This window comes from Talpa europaea (genome assembly GCF_964194135.1).
Source record: "Talpa europaea genome assembly, chromosome: 16".
NCBI lineage: Eukaryota > Metazoa > Chordata > Mammalia > Eulipotyphla > Talpidae > Talpa > Talpa europaea.
Genome location: NC_140084.1, coordinates 14730884 through 14746179, shown reverse-complemented (window position 1 = coordinate 14746179; position 15296 = coordinate 14730884).

Genomic DNA, 15296 nt, shown 5'->3' with positions numbered 1-15296 from the left:
ATGGAGTTGCAAAGAGGGTGCAGTATTGACATGGTGGGGTGATGCTGAGTAACACACCTGTACAGGTGAGAGTTGAGGGTGCACTGACTTAGGGTTTGTCTGGGCAAAGAGGCAGGTAAGTGGGTTCCAGGAACATTTTATCCTCTCCCATCTTCATGCTTGCTATAGTTTCTCTTAGCATGTAAGAAATTGTAATGACTCATACTGATGTCTTACTGCTTTTCCAGAATGAGATTTTGTGGGATAATGGCACCTTCTAAATCCTCAGCTTTGGGATACAAAATAAGTCACTATTGTGTTCTCCCTTCTTGTCTTTTAACTATAAGAGATGGGGCCTTGTTAAAATAACATCCTCAGTTTTCATATGCTTAAGTGAATATCACATTGCTTCCCATAGCCTCCTTTGAAGAGTAAATTAATACCATGCTGAAGACGTGGAGTAAAATGAAAAATGGCTTTGACTTTGAAGTTCTTTGGAAAACTGTCCATTCATTCAGCTAAGATCTATGAGGTACCTCAGGGTACTGGAATGAAGAAGACAGCTTTGACCTATTCGGCTTTAAGCCTGGTGGTAAAGTCAGACACATAAACAAATAATGTCAGGTAATTACGTGTTTGAATGGGGTATACAGTGAAAAAAATTACAGGGCACAACAAGGGAAGTTAATCCTGCTTGGGGACCCTTCCCAGAGAAAGTGATGTGTGAGCTGGATTGAGAAGCTTGAGCAGTGGTTTACCAGGTGGAAAAGGGAGTAAGAAGACTTCAGTTACAGAGAAAAGAGTACATGCAAAGGCCCTGAGGCATGAAGAAGCATGTAGGAGGTTCTGAGGAAGCCAAGCCACCTCCTGAGATTTATAGTGATCAGCAGTATCAGATGGGTCGGGGATGTTCATAGTAGGCCGAGCTATAATGGCCATTTAAAGCATTCCAGGTAGTTTTGACTCTAGATCAAGGTTTTATAGTCATTCAAATACCATTTTTCATGATGCGTTATATTTGTGTGTATGTATGTATATAAATGCCAGTACTATTGACTTAAAGCTAGTTTTTTTTTCCCTTGAAATTTATGTTGTCTACTTAAATGTTTTAGGAACAAAATTTTTTAACATGCTATGTTAAAAACCTTACATTTTAGCTGAAACTGTGAGTTTGATGTGCATAGTCATGTTTTTAACATACTGAAGAACACACGTGGCTATGAAAACCTGAAAGCTTGTCTGCAGGCTGTGAAGTCACCTCACATACCTGTAATACCTCACTTTGCTAATAAGGCTGCAGGTGAAAATGGGGGCTGGAGTGTTGTGAGTACAGATATAATAGCATCTTTGCTTTAGAAACATTCCCTCAAGCGGCAGAGTGGAGTGGAGTGGAAAGGAATTCAATTTTCTAAATGCTTCCCATTCATTATCTGAAACCTACCATAATTATACAAACAAGGTAGCTTCACCTCTGCCTGCAGAAATGTGTTCTCACTGTGGGAGGCAAGGTATTGAATGCCTGGATTTCATGATGTTGGAGATGGTGCCACTACCTACCCTTCACACTTGAGTCTTTGTGTGCCTCATCTCATGGATGTGTTGGGTGAATTGAAGATCTAGGCGGCTTTCTGTTGGCAAGTGACAGCCTTCATTGGAGGAGACACTATATTTCCTGAAAGACCTCTGTGATAAGTCAAGTGAGACTGTCCTTGGCCCTTCTGCAGGAAACACAGTGAGCTGGGCAGCCTATTTGGCTGGACATTCATTCCTTTTCAGCAAGACAATAAATCTTGAGAATGGTGGATGCATGATTCTCAGACATGGAATACAGGAAAGACCCTTACCCAATGTCTCACCCCAGGGTCCAGTCTGCAGATGCCTTCAGGATCATGCTGGTACTTGAAACAAATGAGCTGGCAAACTAGAGGACCAGACCTACTGAAAGGAATAAAATTACCAACAATGCCTGCTGTTGTCAAATGTGACCAAATGGAATGGGCCCAGGATCCTTTAATCTCTGTATTTTTCAAGGAGATCTGAATTCTTTTCGTGTTACCCGACCTTTTTTGTTGTTGTCGTGTCTCTTCACCTGAGCACTTCCAAACCCCAAGAGCAAACTCTGTGGCCCAAACAAAACATACCTGTAGTTCCAGGCAAACCTGTGGAGCATACACTGCAATCTCTGAACTAGTTTACTTTCTCATCCAATTTTGCAGCATTTCTCACAAGAGTATGGGCCTCTGTTTGCTCACCTCCAGAGTTAGAGGGCTCACTGCCTTGCAAATGAGCCCACTGCTCTATAGGGGAGGAAATGTCTGTCCAACAGAAAATCCTTATGAAAAAAGCCAAAATGTCTTAGCCCAAAATCCAGGCCACCCTGCATGGCACAGACCTTACTTAGGAGTCATCCTCTGTTCCCCCAAATGGCCTGTCAGTGTCTCTTAAATTTGCCTTCCCAACATCAAGATTTTGCTCACACGCTCCCCCTGTCTATAATCCCCTGAGTGCTGTTCTTTGATGTCATAAAGTTAATAAGCTATTTTTAAAGGTTGGCAAAGTCATGTCTGCAAAAGCAAGGCAATCATTAAATGGCAAATTATGGATTTTGAATATGGTTTGAAAAGCTCCTCCAGCCAAGACCAGGTATTTAAGTACTTCAAGTCAAAAGCATGGTAGGTTTCAAGAAGGGATACAAAATAACCACATGCAATTTGCAGGTAGTTTACACCCTAAACTACATACATATATTTTCTCAATAAATTGGCCAACATTTAGATTTATTGGACAAGTGTGCAGCCCCATCATTTGGCTGAGGTACTGAAAAACATTTCCATGAATTAGATTTGGTTGATTTTTCTGGAGAATTTTTCCCTGGTATGAGTTAATGAGGGGTGTGTTACATTTTGCTGAGCTAGGAGAAAGGTAGCAACACATATCAGTATCACCAATGCTTCCTGAGTCCATGACAGACATCACTAATGGAGCTCAGCACTTCATCCCTATATGTCAACCCCATGCAGGCAGGAAACATGTCTCTTTTGAGCACTGGTAGATTTCCTGCACCTAGGATTGTTACTGGCTAATAATACTTACTGATCGAAATGTTTGCTCTTTAACCACTATGCTCCACTCACTCAGAATCCTCCCCCACACTTTTCTCTGTGCATCTCAATCAGTTAAATTAGTACAGAGTTAAGAATCCTTTTAGGTGCCCAGAAATGGCTTTTTTTTTTTAATTAGGGAGGCATGATAGCCTAGTTATAGGGACTGTGGTAAGAGTATAATAGGAGTAGGGGTGGAGTATGGTGGGGGAGAACTTTTGGCCTTAAATCTTTCCAGAAAAATGATCCCAATATGGTAAGAGCTGCTGAGTTAGGAGCCTTTTACATGGACAATGAAGATCTTAAGACCCTGAAATGAACACCTGTAAGATGACACTGTGATAGCCAACTCTAATGTACTTTCCTACTCAACACCCACCTCATTCATTCCATCTTTCTGTGTGCACAATGCAGAACCTCCTGGGACTGGAAGACACTGTACCTTTTTAAATATTACGGGATACTATGAGCACTCAGACACCACACCCTCTAAACTCTCCTCTCCACACACACGGTCTCCAACTCACAAGGTGTGGGGCTGATATTTCTCTTTGGGACAATGCAGTATGTTTTTAAGAGTCAACTCTGAATGGATCCCTGGGCCCTCCAGGTGCCTGGAATTAATGAGAATAACCCGTAGTTATTGATGAGTTATTGATGAGAGTTTGAGCCCAGCGTTGTGCCAGACACTTGATATGCATCGTCTCATTTTGTTCTCCCATCCCTCAGATGTAGACAGGTTATTCTCACCATTTTGCTGATAAAGATACCAAGGCACAGAATAGGTTATAAAGAGGAAAGGGCTCCTTGCCTGAGACCTTCCAGCTTGTTACAGACCCAAGATATGAACCCAAGGCATTTCGTTTTCAGTCTGTGCTTGTCATCAGCAAATTTACTGGAGTAATGGCTATGTGTTTTTGCCACCCTCCATGTCCCCCCTTAACCTGTAGGTGCCATCCCTGCTCTCATATTCTTCCAGGCCCAAATGCTAAAAAATTGTTTCTATGAAGGCTGTTCGTTTTTTCAAAGATGATTGACGTTTTCAATGTGGAGTCTTCCTGACTCCTGAACTCACTGTTTCCTGCACCTCATGGTTTTGTGTCTTGCTTCAGGCAGAGGGACAAACTTGGGCAAAGTTCTGGTCCTCATATAGAACCCAGTTCAGTTGTCCTCTCTGTGCAAAAACCTTCCCTGGCCTATTATTACTCCTCCTTCTCCTCTCCCTTTTTATTTCCCTTTAATCCTTCTCTGACTCTCATGGGGATCTCAAGATGTGAGGCTCTGGAGCTGGTTGGTGATAGAATTTGGATCTAGGGGGAGGGGAGTGGGAAAAGACACCTCAGTGCATTTTCCTGGAACCCTGCTGGAATGGAACTGTGCATCATATATCCATAGAGCAGAAACCCCATGCAGCCATTCCCAGTGCATCCAGCTTACCATTTCAGAGGCAAAGGGATGCTTGGCAAAAGTGAAGTTCAGACCTTGCCACTTACTTTGTCCTAATTCTTTTTTTATAAAGATTTGTTTATTTATTTATTCATTTATTTATGCATACAAGAGCCGGGGTACAGGCCAGAGATGGGGGGGGGCAAGAGAATCCACCAGAGACAGAGCGGGGAGCAGAACAGGTAGACTGACTGAAATACACTGCAGAGGGGAGCAGCGGGCAAGATAGTAGAGGTCTGCTTTGACATGTGGTTTCTCCCTGGCTGGCCAGGGATCAAACTCATGCTGCAGAGTCTTGCGGATTGCTTCATAGTGCAATGCTTAACCTTTTGCACCACCAGGGAGGCCAACTTTGTCCTAATTCTATCCTAAAACCATCAAACCTCTGTGATCGCCACATACACCACTGGTATTATGCTTGAGGATACCATTCTGAGAGGAATTTAAGGAATGAATGAGCAAGGGGACGAGGCTGAAATGATGAAGCCTCATGAGGAGATGATTAGAATAAATAAATACGAGAGGACGGTGCTTTGAATTCAGGGGATTGGTAAGAAGGATCATAGTTGAGGTGATTGGTGGGGTGAGCCTGCAACATTTGGCAGCTTGAGATAGGAAAGACCAGCTTTGGAGATGAGCCTCAAACCTATTAGTTGGTGGATAAACTCTGGGGGGATCATTTAGTTTTCTTGCTAGCATTGCTAGGTTGATTACTAGACTGTCTATCACACACATTTGATTAGCCCTGGAGGCTAATAAGAGAGCAAAATAAAATTCTGTGGTGCTCCTAAGGAACAATGGTACCGTAGAGCAGAAGTGAAGCCTTCCGAAAGCATGGCCTAGAGACATTGCAGGCTGCTGGAATTGTCGCAGTTAGTTGTCGACACACTCAAGGAGGTGTGGCGTGCATCCAGGGGAGATACAACTCTGCTTATTTTTATTTACTTTATGAGCACATCATTAACTATTTTAATCATGGGAATAGATGACCAATATACTTGGTTTGGAGAAGAAACTATTGGGTGCTTGAGAAATATCTAAGGATCTATACTTGTCTGGGTGTTTTTCTTTATCTCTCTAAACTCATAGGTCATGTGATGGATAATCCTGCTTAAGAGTCAGTCACTCTTTGTAGCTGCAGCTGGAGTGCTGGGCCTGAGCTTAGCCAAGTTATTTTTTCCCCTGTCACTTTGGGTTTCTCTGGCTCCCTTGTGAGCACAAACACCCAGGGCTTTGTGACCCAGCATTTCCTTCAGCTTACTTCTGAAAGGAAGCAAAGTAGCTCTGTGGATGAGACAGGATTTTTCACATTTAAAAAACGTTTTTTGGGTCATTTCAACTCCCACTACTTCCTTTTGGCAGGCAGGCAAGCCTGCAAGCAAGTGGCAAACCATCTTTTGTTTTCATAAACCAGAGGGAGCTTTGCATCATGCTACAATGATTAGCAATTTGCAGTCAGTATATTCCAGGCTCTTGGAAACATAATCTGTGGATGTTTCCTCCCTTCTGAGGGTAAACTGATCCCTGGAAGCTTCTAGTATGACTAGGGGAATGGAGGGCCTTCACTGAGGGACAAGCCCTTTAAGAAGACGGAAAAAAGTGAATCTAGGTGAATGCAGGGAAAGATACTGGTTGCTGAGCCTCCGGGGGCTGCAGCAGACTTAATTTACCCATTAGAAGCATTTCCTGCAATTAGGAAAATGGATGTGGGCTCTATTAGATTAGAAGTAGATGAAAAAATTGACAGAAATCTCAAAGCAAGTGAAAGAAATGCACTTCAAGCGCTCTCATTAGAGAGCAAATTATCTTCCCTGAGACAAGTTTCCCTTGAGACAAGCCAAAGAGGAAGAGGTTGTCACCAGTCATCGCTGGTTTCACCACACGCTGCCAGAGGCTCCTACGTGCCCAAACCAGAGACAAAACAGAATCGGGGGTCCTCAGGAAGCTGCTCCCCAGCACCTCCTCCAGTCACCTGAGGGATGCTGGTGGGATGCCAGCCATATGCGCCCTCGTGTTTGCCACTCACAACCCAGAGCTCTCCCCTTCTGTGATTTCTCTGGGGAGATGCTTATATGCAAGAAAAGATAATGAATAATTATTATTCATGTACCAGCCAAGTAGTAAGCATGTTGGGGAGAGGGAGATGAAAGTAAGGGGGGTTGTAATGATTATAAGTTGAGTTAAAGCATGGTTTGACAGGAAAGGGGTGGAGTGCACAGCACAGAACTGGCACACAGATCTGGGTAGAAGCCCTGCTCTGCCACCACCCAGAAAAGTCACATGATCTCCCTGAGCCTCGATTTTTATATCTGGAGAGTGGAAGACAGGCTGCTTGGCAGAGGTAATTGAGACCATGTGTATGTAGAAAAGTTAGGGCAGTAACTAACACTGTCACCTAACAATAGCTGTCCTGCATTTTGAGCTGCTCATTATAGCTGCACATTCTTTGCTATTCCTGCCATTGGGCTGACCCTTGTATCTTATTGTTTGGGGTCTGAGGATGTTAGAGCCATAGGAACTTTGCAGATTCTGCCCTGGGGTTCTGTGGGAAACTTGCTCTTGAGCTGTGAGGCACCATGAAAGAAGTTTGACTGCCTTTACACTGTCACATTGGCAAGACCTGGAGTAGCATTGTCCAGGCCTTGAGGTTGCCCAGAGAAAGATGGCGAATATTCCATTGGGTCAAACCAGTGGAAGCCTGACATTACATGGTCAAGACAGGCTGTCTCCTCTGTGCTCCAGAGGCCCATGAGAGGTAATATACAAGAGACCTGATTTTAAGCCCCTAAGTCTTGGGGTGATGTGTTATAGATCCTACGTAGCTGCACAAGTACTCACATTCATGTTGTTGACCTTGAGCAAAGTGAGGTGAGAATCCTACCTTTCTGGCAGTTCCCAGCATGCCTTTTTCTTGCCCAAATTTGCTTTGATAGTTCTGTTGGGGTTTTGTCTGTCTCTAATCTATCTCCATTTTGTAGTTTCTATGTCAGTAACTCCATTGAAATCACAAGGAGGATATAAAATAGATTGTGCCTAAAGAAGTGCTTGGTAAAGAGCAAATACCTAGTAAAAAGCAAATCAGATGGAAATCTGATTCCCACAAGAACCTATCAAAAGAGGCCTCAGGAAATTCAGTCAGTTCAGTAAAACTGAGTGGTCCTTTGGGGCTGTTCAAAGTTTGGTTGTAACTTTGAGTGCTGGGCATGTGTCAGCAGATTTCTTTCTTAGGGCATCTAATATGCCACCTGTTCCTTCAAATGAGGGAGAAATTTAGTGCATTCGGGCTCATCTCTATTCAAATCCAGAATTGGATGAGGAACAGATCTGACTGGGCTCTTTGCCGCCTCACTGTTCCTGCACTTTGCCCTGTGCTGGGAAAGAGTTAATGTGTGTTCTTGGAAGGAGATGGGCAGTTTTCCATAGAATGTAGTTGATTCAGGGTTCTTTGTCTTGTTTTTTTCTGACGGTTTTCTGATTTTCTGATCAGAGTTGAGGCTTCTCTTTCTGGAAGATCCACATATACATGCATAAATAACATCTGCTTATACTTGTGGAAAGAAACAGGAGATTGCAGGCCCCAGAAGTCCATTCCTGCCTTGCGGATGCCTGACCCACAGAAAGATCCTATATATTTTTTTTAAAGATTTATTTATTTATTTATTTATTTATTTATACAAGCACTGGGTATAGTCAGAAGCGCGGGAGGGTGAGAGAATTCACCAGAGCCAGAGCAGGGAGCAGAACAGGCAGACTGACAGGTTACACTGCTGAGGGGAGCAGTGGGCGCGGCAGGAGAGGTCTGTCACACCATGTGGGACCCTCGCCGTGGCCGGGGAGCTAACAGGTGCTGCAGAGGCTGCGGGCAACTTCCCAGCCCAGCGCTGAACCTCTTCGTCACTAGGGGAGGCCCAGGATCTTATATTTTGATTATACCTCCTTCCTAGACAGAATCGTTCTCAAAAATACTTGTTTCTCTTTGATTGGCCTGCCTAGGTTACACAGTGTAGAAGAATCCATTCCCTTCCCAAACTATCAACATTTTTAGTATGGAGTTAAGATTGTTGATAAAACTGTTATCAACTTTTATCCAGTGGGCTATCAAAAATACCAGATGGTCTCACTCATAGCAGGAATTTAGAAAACCTAAATAAGAGACCAGGAAAAAGACTAATTATAATAAAGAAAAAAATCAAAATCAACAAGCAACTGTAGACCAGAGACACCTACTGGGAGGGGGCAGGGGGAGGAAAGGAGGGATTAGGGTCAAAAAAAGGGGTGGGAATTGTATGGGGAATATAACCAAGATGAAAATGCATACATTGTGCAAAAATGAAAAATGATGTAAGAATTATATAAAATAAAATTAAAAAAATAACTGGAAAGCCTTGTTTTCTTATTTGTTTGCTTTTCTCTTGGAGGTTTCTTGATTTTACTCTATAAAATCGCAGTCAACAGATTTATGAACGACTCTGCTTATGAGGGAAGCTGATCTTTAGCCTGAAATCCGCTAAGCAAACTCTACTCCAACCACACTGATTGTAGAATGCAACGCATAATTAAATGTTTACTGAAAAAGCCAACAAACAGGTCCTGGGGGAATATGTCAGAGCAGCCCTGGTCTCCATGGCAACACCCCAATGAGCCTTGCAGAAAAAAGCGAACCTATTCACAGGATCACTGATGCAAAATGATAAAGCAGCCACTAACAAGAGTACAAAACCAACTACATCATTATGTTCAGGACATTAAATATTTAAAATCTCAGCCTTCTACACTGGCATCCAATAATCCTAATTCATTTTCATTTGTTTCTAAATTGCTTAAGTAGAGGACCGCTGACATCTGTTGAGTACACTTCTTGACTCTAAGTCTCAATCTTATTTACAAAGCATGTATAATAAAATTTATAAGCAATTAAAATAAAATTTATAAGCAGTGCAACAAATTATAATAGGATTTTTGGAACCACTGATTTCATGAATCAATGAGTATTTTTTCTCTCATTGATCAATGAGTATTCTCTGAAATAAAAAAGTACTCCCACTACTTGGGGCGACGTTCCTCTTTTGAGACATGTCTTCTGGAAATGAGTGGTCTTAGAGGAAGGTGGGTAGGGTTGAGGAGCTGCCAGTTCTTTGGGAGTGTGGGGTCATTGCAAGTTCTCCCATCTGCAGTCTCCGAGCCATCCCCTTATTTCAGAGGCTTGAGGCTGGTGGGGGAGGCTGTCTTTCCATTGCTTGATCTTGTCATGGGTAGCCAGGCTCAGTGTTTCAGGGGTGCCTCCTGTTATCAATAAGCTCATTTACTTAGCTGCCTCAGTGACATTACCATCCATGACAGTCACTTGTTGCTTAACAACATTTAGTCAATGATATACCACGTGCATAAACGATGGTGGTCCCATGTCCTCTGCTCTACGATAGAGCCTGGGTGATCACCAGCTGTACTGCCAATGTCTGTGTGATTACACTCCATGACATTTGCACGGCAGCACCATGCACAGATGACTGTACAGGCAATCAGAATACGTGGCAGCCAGTCAATATATTCGGGAGTCCTCGCGTAGAAGATACTGCAAACAAAATGAAGAAGAGGCTCTAGCAAAACATTTCTTTTTATTTGCTGGTCTCTATATTGAGAGATTTATGCCACCTGATGCATAGTCATCTCCTCAAAAAGTCTCCAGATAATTGGTTTAGCATAATGGCATATTTGTTTGTATGAGAGTATGTTCATGTCAGCTTTGTAGATGGTCATACCTCTTGATTTTATTTATTTATATTTTGTAATGTTTGATTGAATTAATGTTGGCTTACATTGTTATTTGTGTTTTAGAGGTAAAGGATCCCCCCAGGTGTTGTTACTACACCCCACTCACCACCAAAGCACCTGTAGCCCATCCCCATAGTCCGTTGGGCCCCTTTGCCACTGTGTTCTAACCCCCACGTTCCCTCCTGGTAGTGCCAATTCTATAATCCACTTTCTAGGGTTTGTTGTTACCTTGGCTTTTATTTTTTTAAAAAGATTTATTTATTTATGCATATAAGAGCTGGGGTACAGGCCAGAGGTGTGGGGGGTGAGAGGATTCACCAGAGACAGAGTGGGGAACAGAACAGGCAGATTGATTGAAATACACTGCTGAGGGGAGCATCAGATGAAGCAGGAGAGGTCTGCTGCGCCATATGGGTAGCTCCCTGGCCAGCCAGGGATCAAACTTGTGCTGTGGAGGCTGCAGACAGCTTCATAGGTTGCATCTTAACCCCTTGCACCACAAGGGAGGCCCTAGCTTGGCTTTTAAATGATTGACTTGCCATACACTTTGCTGGACAGTTTTGTATTTCTTGTATGTAATTATCATAATAATTCAGCAAACTATTTGATCCCCCATTTCCATGGGGAAAAGTGAATTCCAGACACTTCATGGTTTAACCAAGACCAGCCAGCAGAAGCTGGGGAATTGAATCCAATTTTGCCTCTAGAATTGGCGGTTTTACATAAACGCGTGCCTGTGTGCACACACACCTGTAACGTGCCTGACAGTTTGTGGTGTCACATGGCTGAGGGATGGACGACGCTGGTCAGCACAGCACCCAGGACCCACTGGAAAGCCCTTTGTTTTTTAATTGGATCATGTGCAATGAAAGCAGCTCTGCATCATGCTTGGCTCTGTCTGTCTCAGGGGCCCAGGAGCTTTCTGCTGGTGTTTGTTCTTTCCCCGGGGAGAGACTGAAGAGGTGGGTCGCTTTGGTAAAACCCCAGAGACAAGTTGTAGCTCTTGAGGATGGGTGTGCATAGGCTGGGTGTACAGGGTCAGGAGCCTGAGCTCATGGGTGGTGGGCTGAAATTGGCCTCCCTTACATGGGAAGCTCCTTCGATGCCAGTTGTGAAGTTAACAGTATCCATTGAAGTGTAGATGGATAAGTGAGGGGTGTGTGTACATGTGGTTGTGTGTGTGCATAAGTGTGTGTGCACGCATGCGTTGTGTGTGCACACAACATATATATTGTCATTTGTTTTCCCTGGGCTTCTAGGATCTTGTCTTTTACACAGTCTCTCCAGTAGATGATTTTCCTTTGGAGGTTGGCTTCTTGACCTGAGATTGTTATGTAGATGTATGCCAGACTCTCTGGGGTGTGATACGCATCATAACATTTTAGGGCGGCTTAGAGCAAGGAATATTGCATTTAGAAACAAGACACATGAAGCTTCATGTTCCTAACCATTTTAGTAAATACACAGTAAGTGTAAGAATGGCCATATAATAAAATAATAACTGAGGAATTTATGTGGATTTATTTCATTTAATCCCTCCAGCAATGCTTTTAGATAAAGAAACTGAAATTAAGTAACTAAATCTGAGACCACAACGCTGCTGAGAGATGGAACAGGCTGCCTTTTTCTAGAACTCACAGACTTCTTTAGACCCTTGGGATTAAGTCACTGTGCGGTTCAGTTCCTATTTATATTTGAAGAAAATCAGAAATTACATAGATAGAAATTCAAACCTTTCCTTATCTGCATTGGTAGCACATTTCAGTTACATGTCATTAAGACCATAATAACATACCTAACAGATGGGCTGGTTCTGAGTCCATTGATCCAGGTAATGTTATTGGACACATGCAATCAGGCAAAGTCTAAGCACAGAGCAGACAAAGGTAAGGGAAATATAGCTCCTTGACAGAGCCTAGAGAATTATCTGGTAAGAAAAGGCAAGCACAGGGTATTAGGGGACCCATGAGAAAGGGTACTTTGCTCAGGTTTTGGGCGGGAGTGGAGTTCACAGTGTGCAGCATGGACCAGTCAGAGAAACCAGAAAGCTGTTGTAAATGGTCAGGAGGCGTCAGCCAGGGCAGGGCTAGGAATTGGGCCAGGCTGGGTGGCCTTTAAATATAGAATTGCTGGATTCTGTACTACCAGGCCTAATATTCCCCATCCTCCTCCTACTGCCTCATGGGACAATAACAAAATTTGAAACAGCTGAAACCAGAAAGCTTCCAGTGGAGGGAGGCTATTTTAAATTCCCAGCACTGTGGAGTTATTGCCACAAATCAGAAAATCCATGCTCTGGTCACATTGTGTTTTCTGTGCCCCAGAGGTGTGTCCATGGTACCATTTTGTTAACCTGAAACCTTTCTCTTTTTTTTGAGACAGTCTCTTGTCTTCTTAAAAATGAGGAGCATGGGGGGCCTCCCTGGTGGCGCAGTGGTTGAGCACTGGGTTGCGAAGCTGCCTGCAGCTTCTGCAGCACCGGTTCGAATCCTAGCTGCTCCCTGGCCACAAGAAGAGGGTCCCACATGGCAAGGAGGGTCCCGCATGGCGAGGAGGGCCTCTCCTGCTGCCTACTGCTCCCCTCAGCAGTGTACTTCGGTCCTTCTGCCTGCTCTGCTCCCTGCTCTGGCTCTGGTGATTCTCTCACCCTCCCACGCTTCTGACTGTACCCAGTGCTTGTATAAATAAATAAATAAATCTTAAAAAAAAAAGAAAATACCAAGATAAGATAATGAAAAATAAAGGAGAAAAATGTAATTTGACACTTTTTAAAAAAAAAATGAGGAGCATGGGAATGTAACATGGTGCAGCCACTTTGGAAAAGAGTTTGACAGTTATCTAAAAAGTGATGCATGAAAGGAAGTGAAACAAAGTGGAGAAAGAAGTAAAGAACATATAAGAGTTAATGTCGGAGCTGGTAATTCCACTCCTGGGTGTCTCCCCAAGGAAATGAAAACCTGTGTATACAATGTGTGTGGGTGCTCATAGCAGTGTTGTTTCTGATAGTGAACTGTCCCTCCGCTGGAGATAGATAAACAGCATGTGCTGAGTCTTCACAATGGGATATAACACTTGACACTTGGCACAATATGAAAGAACCTCAGAAACATACAAAGTGAAAGAAACCAGACACAAACACATAACACATCTTATGTGATCTGATAGACATGAAATGCCCAGGAAAGGCAGACCTTTTGAGACCAAAAGGCGATGTCCTAGGGCTAGTGTAGGAATGAAGAGTAACCTGAAACCGTGGGGGATCTCTCTGAGGTGGTGGCACTGTTCCAAAATGATGTGATATTGGCTGCCCAACTCTTAAAACTCACTAGAAATCATGCACTTGTAGACTTCAGTAAACTTTGTGGCATATAAATTATGCCTTTCAGAAACTTCAAACAATGGCAAATAGTCTGTCAAATTTTCTGTTTCTGTGAGTTGGAGTATGTGAAATATCATTTGAAATAAATGACACAACTCTAAGCACTATTTTGACTTTCCGATCTTATTTTTTTACCTTTCTTTACATGAGGCAAATGTATTTTAACAGAAAATAATTTGAGGGCCTCCCCTAGTGGTGCAGGCAGTTGAGCGCAGTGCTGTGAAGCTGTCAGTAGCCTCTGCAGCGCAGGTTTGATCCCAGTCGACCAGCGAGGGTCCCACATGGCACAACAGACCTCTCCTGTCTCACCCGCTGCTTCTCTCAGCAGTGTATTTCACTCAGTCTGCCTGTTCTGTTCCCCACTCTGTCTCTGGTGAATCCTCTCACCCTCTCATGTGTCTGACCTGTATCCTGGTTCTTGTATGTATGAATAAATAAATCTTTAAAAAATATAATTTGATGAGTTCTGTTGGCAGGTGGTGACCACGGCAACCCCTCTTCCTTGGGTGCTATCAGAAGAGATGGGGTGACATTCTCAATCTGCCCTATTTTTGTTCCTGAGTGGGTAAGGACTCTGAAGGCTGACTGTGGCCCAGGTCCAGGAGACTTGGTCGAAAATCTTCCTATGGTCCAGAGTTTGATGTGGAAGGCAGTGATGCCCAGTTCCTTGTACCCCTGGGCCACAACCTGGGAGGCCAACACAGAAGCATATGGAGAGGATTCATATTAGTCAGACTTTACCTTCCTCTCACCAGTGAAACAGATTATTTCCTTGCCAGAAAGATCAGTGATATGGATAAAGTATTGATGAAGGATGCAAAGATGTGTCAGACACCAAATATATGTTCTCCTTCATCCACGTGAGATCCGAGACTGAGGACCCATTCTTACTTCTTTTCTTTCCCCTTCTGTGTGTCTCCTACACCCTTTTTATGTTTTAAAGATTTATTTATTTATTTATTTATTTATGCGTAGAACTGGGGTGTATGCCAGAAGTGCAGGAGCGGGTGAGAGAGGATTCATCAGAGACAGAATGGGGAGCAGAACAGGTAGATCTACTGAAATACACTGTTGACGGGAGCAGTAGGGGAGACAGGAGAGGTCTGCTGTGCCATGTAGGTCAATTCTCTGGCCAGGGATCGAACTCACTCCGTAGTGGTGATAGTGCTGAGATTTAACCCCTAGGCCACAAGGGAGACCCCTTCTGCACCCTTTTAAAACATACCTTTCCAAGCTATTTAATTCTCCAGCTGAGGAAAGAAAAGAACATAATTCCTTCAGGGTGGCTCAGCAATGTGGTAAATTGTTGAAGCTGAAACTTTCTGTTACTAACCAAAGCCGGTCATAGCCCACGCTCAGAAAACCAGACTGTAAACAACACAATTGTTTCCACAATTGTGGAAGCATTTTACTAGTTTTATTAGCAAGTGTTGTGATGTCAGGAGGACAGCAGAGTCAGTATTCAGAAAGGGCTGCCTCCTTGAGTGGGAAGTGAAGGAAGATTATATAGGAAAGAAAGGAATGCTCGAATCTGCTGGCGTAGGGAGGTTTCTTTATTCTCAGGTCCAGGGAGCCACTGGGCAGTTAGGGGTAGTCTATCACCAGACCACTGATGCCTT